Source organism: Caretta caretta, chromosome 1 (genome assembly GCF_965140235.1).
Source record: "Caretta caretta isolate rCarCar2 chromosome 1, rCarCar1.hap1, whole genome shotgun sequence".
Taxonomy (NCBI): domain Eukaryota; kingdom Metazoa; phylum Chordata; order Testudines; family Cheloniidae; genus Caretta; species Caretta caretta.
This window is the reverse complement of record NC_134206.1, coordinates 66,596,191-66,610,188: the sequence shown is the minus strand read 5'-3', so window position 1 is coordinate 66,610,188 and position 13,998 is coordinate 66,596,191.

The window sequence follows — 13,998 nt, the reverse complement described above, 5'->3', positions numbered from 1 at the left end:
AGGTTTTCTCTCCCCCCCCAAACTACTCTCCTGCTGGTAATAGCTTATTTAAAGTGATCACTCTCCTTACAATGTGTATGATAATCAAGGTGGGCCATTTCCAGCACAAATCCAGGTTCTCTCCCCCCACCCCCCCAACAAACCCACTCTCCTGTTGGTAATAGCTTATCTAAAGTGAAAAGGAGTACTTGTGGCACCTTAGAAACTAACCAATTTATTTGAGCATGAGCTTTCGTGAGCTACAGCTCACTTCATCAGATGTTTACCGTGGACATCTGATGAAGTGAGCTGTAGCTCACGAAAGCTCATGCTCAAATAAATTGGTTAGTCTCTAAGGTGCCACAAGTACTCCTTTTCTTTTTGCGAATACAGACTAACACGGCTGTTCCTCTGAAACCTGTCATTATCTAAAGTGATCACTCTCCTTACCACATTGTAAGGAGAGTGATCACTTTCGATAAGCTATTACCAACAGGAGAGTGGGTGGGGGGGGGGGAGAAAACCTGGATTTGTGCTGGAAATGGCTCACCTTGATTATCATACACATTGTAAGGAGAGTGATCACTTTAGATAAGCTATTACCAGCAGGAGAGTGGGTTGGGGGGGGGGGGGGGAGGAGAGAACCTGGATTTGTGCTGGAAATGGCTCACCTTGATTATCATACACATTGTAAGGAGAGTGATAACTTTAGATAAGCTATTACCAGCAGGAGAGTAGTTTGGGGGGGAGAGAAAACCTTTTGTAGTGATAAATACCCATTTTTTCATGGTCTGTGTGTATAAAAACATTTCTATTTTCCACAGTATGCATCTGATGAAGTGAGCTGTAGCTCACGAAAGCTCATGCTCAAATAAATTGGTTAGTCTCTAAAGTGCCACAAGTACTCCTTTTCTTTTTGCGAATACAGACTAACACGGCTGTTACTCTGAAACCTGTAATTTTGTAATATATTGAAAATAATACCACTTGTTTAGATCTCTAAAAACTTCTAAAATAGATTTTCTGTAACATTCATGTCATAGAATACATGATGTCATGGTAGAAAGTTGGAATTAGGTATTGGGGGTGAGATGCATAACTCATCTGTGATTTTGTCATATGTGAATAATGTGATCTTCTCAAACTCCTGTCAATGAAACATCTAAACCAGGAATCGACAAGCTTTGCGACACAGACCGTCAGGGATATCCGCTAACAGGCCGCGACGGTTTGTTTACCTGCAGCGTCCGCCGGTTCAGCCGATCGCAGGTCCCACTGGCTGCAGTTTGCTGTTCCAGGTGAATGGGGCCTGCATAAAGATGCATGGGCCAAGGATGTGCTGGCTGCCACTTCCCGCAGCCTCCATTGGCCTGGAGCGGTGAACCGCGGCCAGTGGGAGCTGCGATCAGCCGAATCTGCGGATGCTGCAGGTCAACAAACTGTCCTGGATTGCCAGCAGATTTCCCTGATGGGCCACGTGCCAAAGGTTGCCGATCCCAGCTCTAAACCATGCCACATCTTCAGATTCAGTCCTCATAAAACACAATTGCTCTGACACATGAGAAATAAACCAATTTATGATGGCTAAATCAGGGGCAGATATGGATAGCTGATGTTTATTTTGTCAGTTTATAATACCTTTTAAGAGGTGTAAATGCATACATGTATGTAAAATATTAGGGCTGTCAAATGATTAAAAAATTAATCATGATTTATCATGTGATTAATTGCGCTGTTAATAATAGAATACCATTTATTTAAATATTTTTGGATGTTTTCTACATTTTCAGATATACTGATTTCAATTATGACAGCTGTGTCATAATACGTGTACAGTGCTCACTTTATATATATTTTTGATTACAAATATTTGCACTGTAAAAACAAAAGATATAGTATTTTTCAATTCACCTAATAAAAGTATTGTAGTGCAATCTCTTTATCATGAAAATTGAACTTACAAATGTAGAATTCTGTACCAAAAAAACCCCGTATTCAAAAATATATTTTTTTAAACCTTTAGAGCCGACAAGTCCACTCAGTCGTACTTGAGCCAATCGCTCAGACAAACAAGTTTGGTTGCAATATGTAGGAGATAATGCTGCCTGCTTCTTGTTCACAATGTCACCTGAAAGTGAGAACAGGCGTTTGCATGGCACTGTTATGGCTGGCGTTGCAAGATATTTACATGCCAGATGCGCTAAAGATTCATATGTCCCTTCATGCTTCAACCACCCTGATGATGGATTCTGCTTGATAATGATCCAAAGCAGAGCAGACTGACGCATGTTCATTTTCATCATTTGAATTGGATGCCACCAGCAGAAGGTTGATTTTCTTTTTTGATGATTCAGGTTCTGTAGTTTCCGCATCTGCATGTTGCTCTTTTAAGACTTCTGAAGGCATGCTCCCCACCTCGCCCCTCTCAGATTTTGGATGGCACTTCAGATTCTTAAACCTTGGGTCGAGTGCTGTAGTTATTTTTAGAAATCTCACATTTTTACCTTCTTTGTGTTTTGTCAAATCTGCTGTGAAAGTGTTCTTAAAACGAACATGTGCTGGGTCATTATCTGAGACTGCTATAACATGAAATATATGGCAGAATGCGGGTAAAACAGAACAAGAGACATACAATTCTCCCCCAAGGAGTTCAGCCACAAATTTAATTAATGCATTATTTTTTAACAAGCATCATCAGCATGGAAGCATGTCCTCTGCAATGGTGGCCAAAGCATGAAGGAGCATGAATGTTTAGCTAATCTGGCACGTAAATACCTTGCAACACCGGCTACAAAAATGCCATGTAGATGCCTGTTCTAACTTTCAGGTGACATTGTAAATAAGAAGCAGGCAGCAGTATCTCCTGTAAATATAAACAAACTTGTTTGTCTTAGCAATTTGCTGAACAAAAAGTAGGACTGAGTGGACTTGAAGGCTCTAAAGTTTTACATTGTTTTGTTTTTTGAGTGTGGTTATGTAACAAAAAAATCTATATTAGTAAGTTACACTTTCACGATAAAGAGATTAATTTTTAATCATGATTAATGTTTTGAGTTATTTGCATGAGTTAATTGTGATTAATTGACAGCCCTATTATATATATATATATATATATATATATATATATATATATGCTTGGAAGGATCAGATTTTTATCAATAATGTCAATTTCACTGTAGCCACACAATTGAACAAATATTATTTATATTGATAACAATTGTAATATACAGATAGACAAAGTAAGAAAAATGCTGATCAATAACTTATTGGAATTTGATTTCAGGACATTTACTTTGTATATTTTGAAATGAGATGTTAATTTATCTTTTAACAGCTAGAAAAGCTTTAAATATTTTAATCTCAAAAACTATTGTCACTAAATAATTATTTTTAATTTCTCTTAACTACGAAAGCTGAAATGAATAAAAATAGAAGAAAATGCTGACAAACTGATATTATCTGTCAAAATGATATAAAAACATAAAAACTGAATTCTGTGAAGCCAATTATATCGGATTGTATTCCTCTAGTTCTATTCTGAGATGGCCCTTGTTAGGTCTCAATTCTGCAGACATTTCAACACATGTAATTTGCTTAGGTGAGTCCATTTTGGGGGGAAAATGATACTTTATCAGCCACACTTCTAGCTGGGTTTTTCCTTGTTGCCAGGTGGTATAAAGGGCTGCAATTCCCTTACATTAGGTATAGGAGATAGGAGGGGCACACACATGCAGTGAGGAGAGGGCATATCAGAGCTTCACTTCACCAGCGGCAGAAGTCAGAGCTGCCCAGAACCAGCTTCAGTTGCTGATGGGGCTAGGGATGGCCCTCGGAATGAGGGGACTGGAACCAACTTGCTGACATTGCCCCATCCTCCTGTGCCAAACAGAGCTCCAGCCTAGAAGAGAATAAAACCCTTTGAGTCTATTCCTGCCAACATGCACGTTAATCATGTGAATAGCCCTAGATATGTAAAGTTACTCACATGCTAAGGGTTTGCAGGATCTGGGCTCCATTTCATAAATACAACTACGAAGCCTCACTCAGTTGTGGAAGAGCAGACAGCTAGGTGAAGGCTCAAAGGGAATCTGTGTGTGTGCGTGTGTTTATACAATTGTCAATGTGCAGAAAAAGTACTCCAGCTGCTCTGCATCAAGTGACTATTATTTAGCCTACTGTCATTTTAACTGGTGACTGTGATTAAATGGAGCACATGGCTGATACAAATAACATTTATGATTCACATTTATTAAAATGATTCCATAAACCTTTTCTTCTCTCCAATCTAAGCCTGCTTTCGACTAGTCCTTGTGATGTCTCTGAGGAGGAAGTTCATACCAATCACATGACAGCATTCTGGAGAGTGACTTCTCTACGCTTCCTGAGAACATGTCATTCCAAATCACTAAGGCCAGGTCTATACTAAAGAGTTAAGTTGACCCAGTTACATCGCTCAGCCAACTTACCCTGGTGTAGACAATACTAGGCTGACAGAAGAATTCTTCCTTCAACCTAGTTACCTCCTCTCAGGATTAACTATAGAGATGGGAGAACCCCTCCCGTCACTGTAGTGAGGGTCTACACTGACGCACTACAGCAGTGCAGCTGCAGTGTTACCTCTGTAGCCATTCAAGTGTAGGCATAGCCTAAGGAACAACACGGCTGTTGTTTTCTTTTTGTAAAATAGTAGACAACTTAACTGATGTGGTTTAGACTGTGTTTAATTTTCTGGGCTTGCAAAAAGGTGCTCACGTTAGTTGTGTTTGGAAATAAGGGCTAGATTCCCTATGTATATATAGGTGTGCATACCACACATGCATGCGTGTATGTAGGTCTGTATGTATATAAATCTGCACATTATTTCCTCCGTGAAAGCAGCAAGCTCGTTTGTCTTTTGTTTGAAAGAATGCACACTGCTTGCCTTTCTTACTTTAAAAAAATAAACAACAAAACAAATTGTGTAAAATAAATACCCGTGAATTCAAAAGAACCAGTCATTAAAAAATAATGGCTAATAATTAATTATTAATTATGGTGAGGAAAGACTGTCTGCAGTTGCCTCCGGCTTGACAAGCTGTCATGAATACCTGCCAAGGCTGCCAGGCTTACCAGGCTCCTGGGTAGTCACCATGTTAAACACAGAAAGTTAAATGACATTTCCAGGAACCTGGAGAGTAGCATTTGGACATAAGATAAACTTTTATTTTTCCCTCTGTGTTTTTTTTGTTTCCTATTTTTGGCAAAGGATAGAAAGATAATAGAAAATCTGTTTAACAGACAGTAAGTGGCACATTAACTGTGGAGCAGCTAATAGATTCTTACAACAGTGCCCCGAGAAAACAATTTGGAAAGCCAATAATCACAAAGGGATAAACTCCTTCCCTCATAAATATAACTTGTATAAATGTAAATGATAAAAAGTGATAGAAGACAAACAATAATAGAAATCATGGTGTATAGAATACTGTGTCGGTGTAGCCATTACTCCAGCCTCACATCTGGAGTATCATCTGCTGATCCACTATACCTGTTATGTGGTGGTTAGTGGTCACTGGCCCCATGCAAGCCTGGACCCCGTAGCCCTCCACTGGCCCCCTCCCAATGCTCCCTTCCCCTCTGGCACATTATGAGGCATTGATGCCTTTTGAACTTAGTTTTCACTCTACTCAGAGCCTGGCAACCAGGATCGGTGCTGATCCCCTAAGGTACCCCATTACTAAAGCATACCTTCCCCAGAACTCCACCCTCATGGGTACTCCAGTTTATATTTTAACCCTTCACAGACACATGACTATTGAAGTAAGTAACCCATAGACTTTGCGGAGGACTTTTTAAAGCAATTATATTTTACTCAAAGGACATAGCCCCAAAGAAGCATTCTTAGTCAAAAAACAATAAACATCTGCATGCAATTCCGTCCCTTAGAGTCCTCATCATTCTTGAATGTTCTTTGTGTTTCAGTCAGTGCCTTCAGGTTCCCTCTCCTCACCCCGACTCCCATGACTCAGTCTTGTCATCATGGACTCTCTTCTAACTCCTGCAACAAGTTGTCCTTAGTGTGTTTAGACCAACCAGTCATAAGACTCCCTCTTAGCTCAGTGAGCATGTCCCTCTTTAACAGCAACTTCTAATACCTTCTATCTTTGTCCCTTCTTTTCTGCTGAGTCATTTCCATTGTTGCAACCCCACACCTTACAGGGAACCTGAGAAGAACTGATTTCTCTTAAGCTGCAGCCTTCTCATCATTCTAGCATGTAGCTCTTTGAATTGAAGATCAGTCAGTTAATGACTCTTATTTGTTCCTGTAGAATGTCCCTAGCTCAGGTCTGGGGGGTATGTGACACAAACCCTAATATCAAATAGCTGATTCAGTATACAGTGAGACGTTTTGTAAGGTTTACTTAGCTACATTTTCCAAACTGCCACACTAGGCTATTCTGCCTCTATACTGTCTGGAGATTTCCTCAACTGGGGAGATTCCTCAAGTCTGGTTAAGCTGGTTTACAAACCTCTTTTGTATTGCAAAATTCAAAATGGGTTAGCCCTGTCTTCTGTCAGACAAACAGTTTTCACCATTGGTTGATGAACATAGAGTGTGACAGGATTGTCAACAATGGGTCATTTTCCAAGTATCAGTGAACCTTAGACTATTGTGTGTGGAAGGAGCTAATCTGCAGTTTGCTGTTTCACTGGCTGTGAAAGATGATTGGTCTGGAATAAATACTTCTGGTTACAAGCCTTGTTTACACTAGGGATGAAATCCTGGTCCTATGAAAATAAATTGCAGTTTTGTCACTGACTTCAATAGGGCCAGATTTTCTCACTAGATATTAAAAAATGTGAAGGTAAAATGTCAAATACAAAGAATGCCACAGTAGGTATGGGTATTTTGTGAGTGCCATTGGGTCAAATAATAAACCGACACATCTTTTGATTTATTAACCTGTCTTGTAACTGAGCCAACTTCTGGCAAACTAAAAGTAGTATTCTAAATCATAAATTAACATGAGCTTCCCCCTATTAACAGCAAAACAACTTTTAGAAGACATTATGACACTTTATACAAAGGGAAAGTAATATGAGTGATTCTGGGAGTAAGCATACCGTATGCTATGGCATGTACAGCATTATAAAAAACATAAAGATGAAACAGTTAAATAAACAAAATAAAAACAAGTGCCAGGGTCCCAAAACACAATTTTCAGTTCAGCATACTGTAGATACTAGAAATAGTGCAAGAGGGAACTTTTTAAAAGTGCAAGAAAAATCTTAGAAGGAGCATATTCTCCAGAGGACTTTATGGGTACAGAGTAGCTGTATGTATTGTAATTGAAGAAATAGGAGCACTAAAAACAAACTAGCACTGCTTTTTTTTTAAATTTGTATTAAAGATGTCTTAATGGACTGGATAAATCTAGATATATGCTATACAATGTACAGTAACTCCTATATCCAGAATATAATATACATGGCCAAATTCCGTTATGATTTACAATCTCTGGAACACAATTGGGATGCATCTGGATTGTACCATGTGTAGAATTTCCCCCTGCCCCTGAAACCTCCATGTGACCGCAGCAGGGCTAACATGAGGAAGGACATGCTCTCAGACAATTTTAGAAAAGCCCAGCCAGCTTGCAAAAAAGAAATTGAGAAGACAGAATTAACCTTTCCTTCCTTCCTTATGTGCAAGCATTTTCTTGTCATTTTTATTTATTATTCCTTTTATAGTTGGTTATCATTTGCCTGATCTTGTTTCATTTCTGATTATGTTTCTATTCTTCATTTTGGTTATTGACACATGATTCTTTGAGATGGGCACAGGTTCTCATTGTTAAAGCCCATCTGTTAGCAATTGTACATTTTCCCATTGCATTACAGAGTTTGGTGTAACATTTATTTCCCTACTTCTACAGGTTTTTCAACTTATCACAAGGGATCCACTCTCTGTGCTCGCTCCCTCCTCATAGATTTGCTCTTTCTTTCTCAATCCAGGTCAGAAGCTTTGAGAATTTGCCCTTGTCAGCTGCTGTGCTTTTATTTTATAGTTGCTGACCACACAGTCACTTGGGAGTTGTTAAATCACTCCTCCCAGGGCCACTGAATCTGCATGTGCTATTATTAGAAAAGTCTGAAAGTACACAAAATGGATATCTATGATACAGAAAGCAGTCAAAATGGGCCCAAGTCCCATTTTGTGGGCACACAACTTCCTGGTGTTCATCACAGTTGCACATGCAAATTCTTTGCTACTGAAAATCAGGTATGCATCCTTCTTCCCACTCCTCTCAGTTTACTTGTATACAAGTTCCATATGTAGCCTTCTGAAAAGACCTTCTTTTTCCCTGAAGGCTGTCATAGTCATGTCAAACAGAGGGTTATATTTCGGTGTCAGACACTGGAATGTGGGATTTATTAATCTCACATGAAAAATACTGCTAGCAACAATGTTTCTAAAAAGCAATCCTGTCCTCACTGCAGATTTTAAGTGTATAAAGATGGTTGGCTATTGTTGAGATAGAAATATAAATGGCACTGGGGCAATCCATTGCTGCCATGCATAGACATTTGCCAGCAGCAGTAACAGCGAATCTTGTCCTTTGTACTGCATAATGCATACCCTGTTTTCTGTGCGGACAGGGACGTCCTGAAAATATCTCTCAACAAATTTCTACACTATCACTCTGTTGTGGCTGGCTGGACCTGCCAAATGAGATTACTTCTCTTGTTCTGTCTTTGTCTCACCTTCTGGCTGTTGTTCCTCTCCCCAGGTATTTCTGTTTGGCTCTTTGTTTCATGAGGAACTTTAGCAATAATTCTAGCAAATTAGACTACAAACAATTCTGTTCAACATGCGGTAAGGGTCTGACTAAAATCCACAAAAGAAAGGAAATTCAAGCCTACAGCAGGGCTTAAACCTACGTCTATTTCAGTTATTTATATATAAGCAATTATAGTAGTGCCCATGTGCTGTTCATAACTCACTCTATTATACCGTCCAGTAATCCCCCCCCCACACACACACTTATGTAGTCATGCATATTTTAGATGATACATTCCAAATCTGGTGTGTCAAGAGCAGCTGGTGGATAGGACACATGACATGCAGTCAGGATATCTGAGTTCTATTTCCTTTTTCCACTACTGACTTAACATTGAGGAAGTGACTGATATTACGAAAAAGAATGAGGAGTACTTGTGGCACTTTAGAGATTAACACATTTATTTGGGCATAAGCTTTCGTGGACTAAAACCCACTTCATCAGATGCATGCAGTGGAAAATACGGTAGGAAGATATATATACAGAGAGAACATGAAAATAAGGGTGTTGCCATACCAACTCTAACAAGACTAATCAATTAAGGTGGGCTATTAGCAGCAGGAGAAAAAAAAGATTGTAGTGATAATTAGGATGGCCCATTTTAAACAGTTGACAAGAAGGTGTGAGTAACAGTAGACAAATCACTTAAGCTGTCTGTGTGTTAGTTTCCTCACATCCACAATGAAGATAACAATGCTTACCTTTGAAAAGCAGTTTGAGATCTGTGGATGAAAATTACTATATTGTGTAACAATTTACAGTACTCAGAGTACTCCTTTGTTAAGTCTATGGGAGCACTCACATAAGGTACTACTCAGCATGAACAAAGATGGTAGGACTAGGTGCAATATATAAGGAAAGTATGTTATAAAATGATAAAATATTATTTATTATTTATCATCCCACTAAAAGTGTGGCACACACTAAGGCAGAGGGAAATCATCAAAGAAGTGAAAGCTAAATCCAGAATGTTATGCAGCAATTTTGCCTGCAGTGCAGTGAATGGGGCAATATCAAATAGGTCTGCTGTGTGTTAGTGGGCAACACAGTGTGAAAAAGCATGGTTTATGCACTGATGGACATTTTGAAGGGCTTGGAAATGGAAAGAGGTATCATTTCCCAATGAAATGGGTGTGTTGCATATATATGGGAGATGCAGGATCCAAACCTGCTAGGAGCTGTAACACGTTTTACCCCAGGTTGCAGTAGAGTTGCTGAGCATGAAAAACATGAAAGCTGGTCAAACAATTAAAAACAGGGATACATTTTCCAGAAAATGGTTGGGAAAGATGTGTTCCATTTTTTCTACCAGCTCTAATTCTGATTCATTACCTCAACGTCTGAGGATACCCACTGTTCCCCAATCTCTAATACCCATTTTCCTTTTATAGAGGATGTGATTACTTTAATATGCGTATCCATCAATGATTGGGGCAAAGCTCATTGCAAGTCAGTCTGGCCCCAATTCTGTCGCGCTTGCTCACAACCAATGATGCTTTACTTGGAGAGCTGTCCCATAAAAATCCACTTCAGATCAGTGTGATTCCTCTTGAAGTAAGGTATTACTCAGAGTTTAGTAAGGGTAGTAGAATCTGGCCCTGGAATAGCAAGAGATGAACTGGCCACTAGTGAAGAAGGGTAAGACCATTTCCACACTTATGTTCTTTACTGATTATTTTTGTTATTACTTTTTAATTCATATTATCACCCAGACAGTGATTTTAACCTTTCCTCCCTGGCACCATTGTTCTGGGCTCTGTTTGGCTCCTATGTCATTGTTCAATTTTGTTTTCTTGAGTTCATTTATGACATCCTTATGATATCCATAAGGTGATTTTCTGACCTTCTGTGTTACCGTGGAATACAACTATGTTCAGGCAACTTTGAGACCTTATCTTCTCTTGACTATACTTGTAATTACTAGCTCCTTTTCCCTCCATTTATAACCCCCAGCTTAAATTGTGGCTTAAATTGTGCTACTCAGCTTCTGGATGCTAACAGACAGCACATTTTCCCCCTGTGCAACATATGGTGCATTTCAAGTAACTGTACAATATTCTGAGCACTGGAGGAGATAGGGCCTCTGATTAGAAAAAATCCTCCCCTGTTTGTTTGAGAATATTTGAGTCCTTTGGATACAAGATTACACCAGAGCAGACTCAATCCCATATTGATATGGTAACTACAAGTTAACTCCTCAAATGCACAGGTTGTTTCACCTTTTGGGGTTACACTCATGGCTTTCAATTCAGGCCCAACTCCTTAGTAAATTAGTTCCCTTTTCAGATTTGTGCTAAACTGTGCTAAATTTGCTCGTAGTCAGTGTGAATATATATTTACATATTTGATGCTATGGAGCTGTGGAGATTTTCTTTACAAAATGGCACCACAGATCCAGTAGTTCCCTTCAACTCATTAGATTAGTTGGAATTTCTTATTTCTTTTGTGCCACTAGTATTAAAGCTGAGACCCCCGACCCCACCCCCCCACACACACACTTTTCTAGAAATAAAGGTCAGCGACTTAGAGTGAACACAAATGTTTTTTGGTCTATCAGGGCCATTGTCACTGACCAAAGGATTCTGTCTAACAGCACTATGGAGAAGCTTATCTTCATAAAAATGAACGAAGTCTCCCACACTATGCCTTGGGGACAGCCCTAAAGACTTAAGCAATCCACATGTTAAGGTCAGGAGATAAGAGGAAGTGCAAAAAAGTCAGAAAAAATTATTTGCCCATAGTCATGGACATCACAGAAGAGGTAACTTTTCTTTTTAAGTGAAATAAAACGCTGTTAGTCTAAACATGTTTTTACTGATTTCAGATTTTTGTTGTTCGGCTCACTTTTGTTCAGCGATTCACTTCATTTTTAATGGTTCACTGAGTTGGGACAAAGTAAAATGTACAATAACTATGCTTTATGTGTTTTCTTGTGTTGGGATGAATTTGGTGAAAAGTATTGCTTTCTAAAGGAATTGATAGGCACTAATAGCCCTGGCTAAAGCCGAGTAGACAGGGAGAAGGAGCTACACAGGTTTCGGCAAGTAGCTCTGTCAATGTAGCTCAATTACTTGCAGTCCCCCCTGCTCTTGCCATCCAAAATGTGCTGTGAGAAATGTAAGCGGTCAATTTCTGATTGCTAATCTGCCAAATATAATTTGAAACCTGAAATCACCCAGCAACCAGCCTTCAGACGTGAGATCATTATGGGTCTAGTACACCCAAAGATAGAACTGAATGCTTGTGTTTGGTGACACTACTGAATTCATTTAAAACAACGAGGAGTACGGTGGCACCTTAAAGACTAACAAGTTATTTATTTATTTATTTATAACAGATGACTCCATGCATCTAAAGAAGTGGGGTTTTTACCCACGAAAGCTTATGCCCAAATAAATCTGTTAGTCTTTTAGGTGCCACCGCGCTCCTCGTTGTTTTTGTGGATACAGACTGACACGGCTAGCCCTCTGATACTTGAATTCAGTTGCACCTGCATTTGTGGTTTTCTCATTTCTAAGTTGAACATCTGCAATATCTGCATCAGATCAAGTCATAAACTGGCTGATACAAGTCATAAACTGGCTGATATGTTTTTATGGGTGAAAATTCTTCACAGTAAACATTCTCGTCTAGTTGACTGAAGGAGAAGAAAACCAGATCACATTGTTATTTTCAGGTTAGCATAGAACAGACATTAACAGCTCAATTCATGTATATACCAAGCAATGATGTGAAAAATAAGACAAAATATTGGGAGGGATATACTTCTACTGAACCAATATCTTCCTATGCCAATGGCTGAACTGATAAAAATCTTTTGAAAGGGTCATTAGTAGCACTAGCTGAAGCACTAGCTACGGCCATCTCATTACTGAAATATTGCAAGCTCCTTGACAACAGAATGTCCCTCAGTTTCCCAATTGGTGAAAATTGGCTGACTGTGCCAGTTGTGGATCATTGTCTCTGGAATCACAGTGGCACTGTAGTTGCATTTTATTTAGATGTTTCTGTCTTAATTGAGTATTTAGTTTTGCAGCAGCAAAAACTCTGTAAAATGAAGAGGGGAAACGTAGTGAGGTGTGTGGGGGGGCAAGGGGGATTAATTAAAGTCAGACATTCTTTGCATTTCTTTTTTCGTCACTTTTCTTGGCAGTTTACTTTGTCAAAATGGGCACTTAACTTATAGAGGGCCCAAACATCCATCTTTTGTGCAGAGCGCAAAGGGGTAACAGTCATTTTGAGTGAAAGAAAAGTAGTCAAATTTAAACACACAAAAACAATATTACCATGCTGGTCCAGTGCACAGAGCAGGGAAAGTTGCACAGTGTGCTGGATGTGCATATCTACAAAAAAGAGGGCATGCCACATAAACAGAGAAAACGTGACCCAGGGAAACTGGCCTTTCCTTTCTTTGCTGCCCCCCAACCCCTGACACGCACATTAAAAATCTAAGCAGAAATAGGGAATGCTACTGCTGCCCTAGACAAATTAAACCCTACCTCCTTGTTGTGTATTCAAATATGGCCAACATTGGATGGGATTTCAGAGAAAGATGCTTCATTTGTCTGCCCACAATGCTAATCTTAGGTAAGGTAGAGAAAGGGAGTATTCCATGGGCTACTGAAGGACTGGAAGCAAATCGTAAGACTGCACTGTCAGAAGAAAAAGTTGATCACCTGATATAAGGCAAAGAGGCTCCTTTAGGGTCAGGAAGGGCACAGGAGGTAAATGATGGTATGCTGGATCAAGTTCAGTCCAAGAGAAGTGATGTTAGAAAGAAGGGAGTAACACTAAGTGAGCTGTCAATAGATGAAGTTTTCCATTTATCAGAAACAGCAAAACAAAGATATCAAAGTGTGTGAAATCTGAGAGCCATGTTATCACTGATGGGCAAGCAGATTGACATAGTGGGTAAGAATACTTTTCTCCATCTTCAGCTAGCCAGAAGAGCTCTCAGAAGAGGACCTAGTCACATTTGTCTCCTCAGGTGTAGACTACTTGTACTCACTCTGATGTGGGGTGAACATAATCATCACAAGAAGGCTGCAGTTGGTGCAACATGTAGCAGTGTGCCTGAGATGAGAACACAAGGTTATTAGGGAAGGACAGAAGAGGGAGATCTGAGGAGGTACTTAGAACGGACACTTTTGTCCTTAACAACAGCCTTATTGACAGGGGAAGACAGATTGCTTCTTTT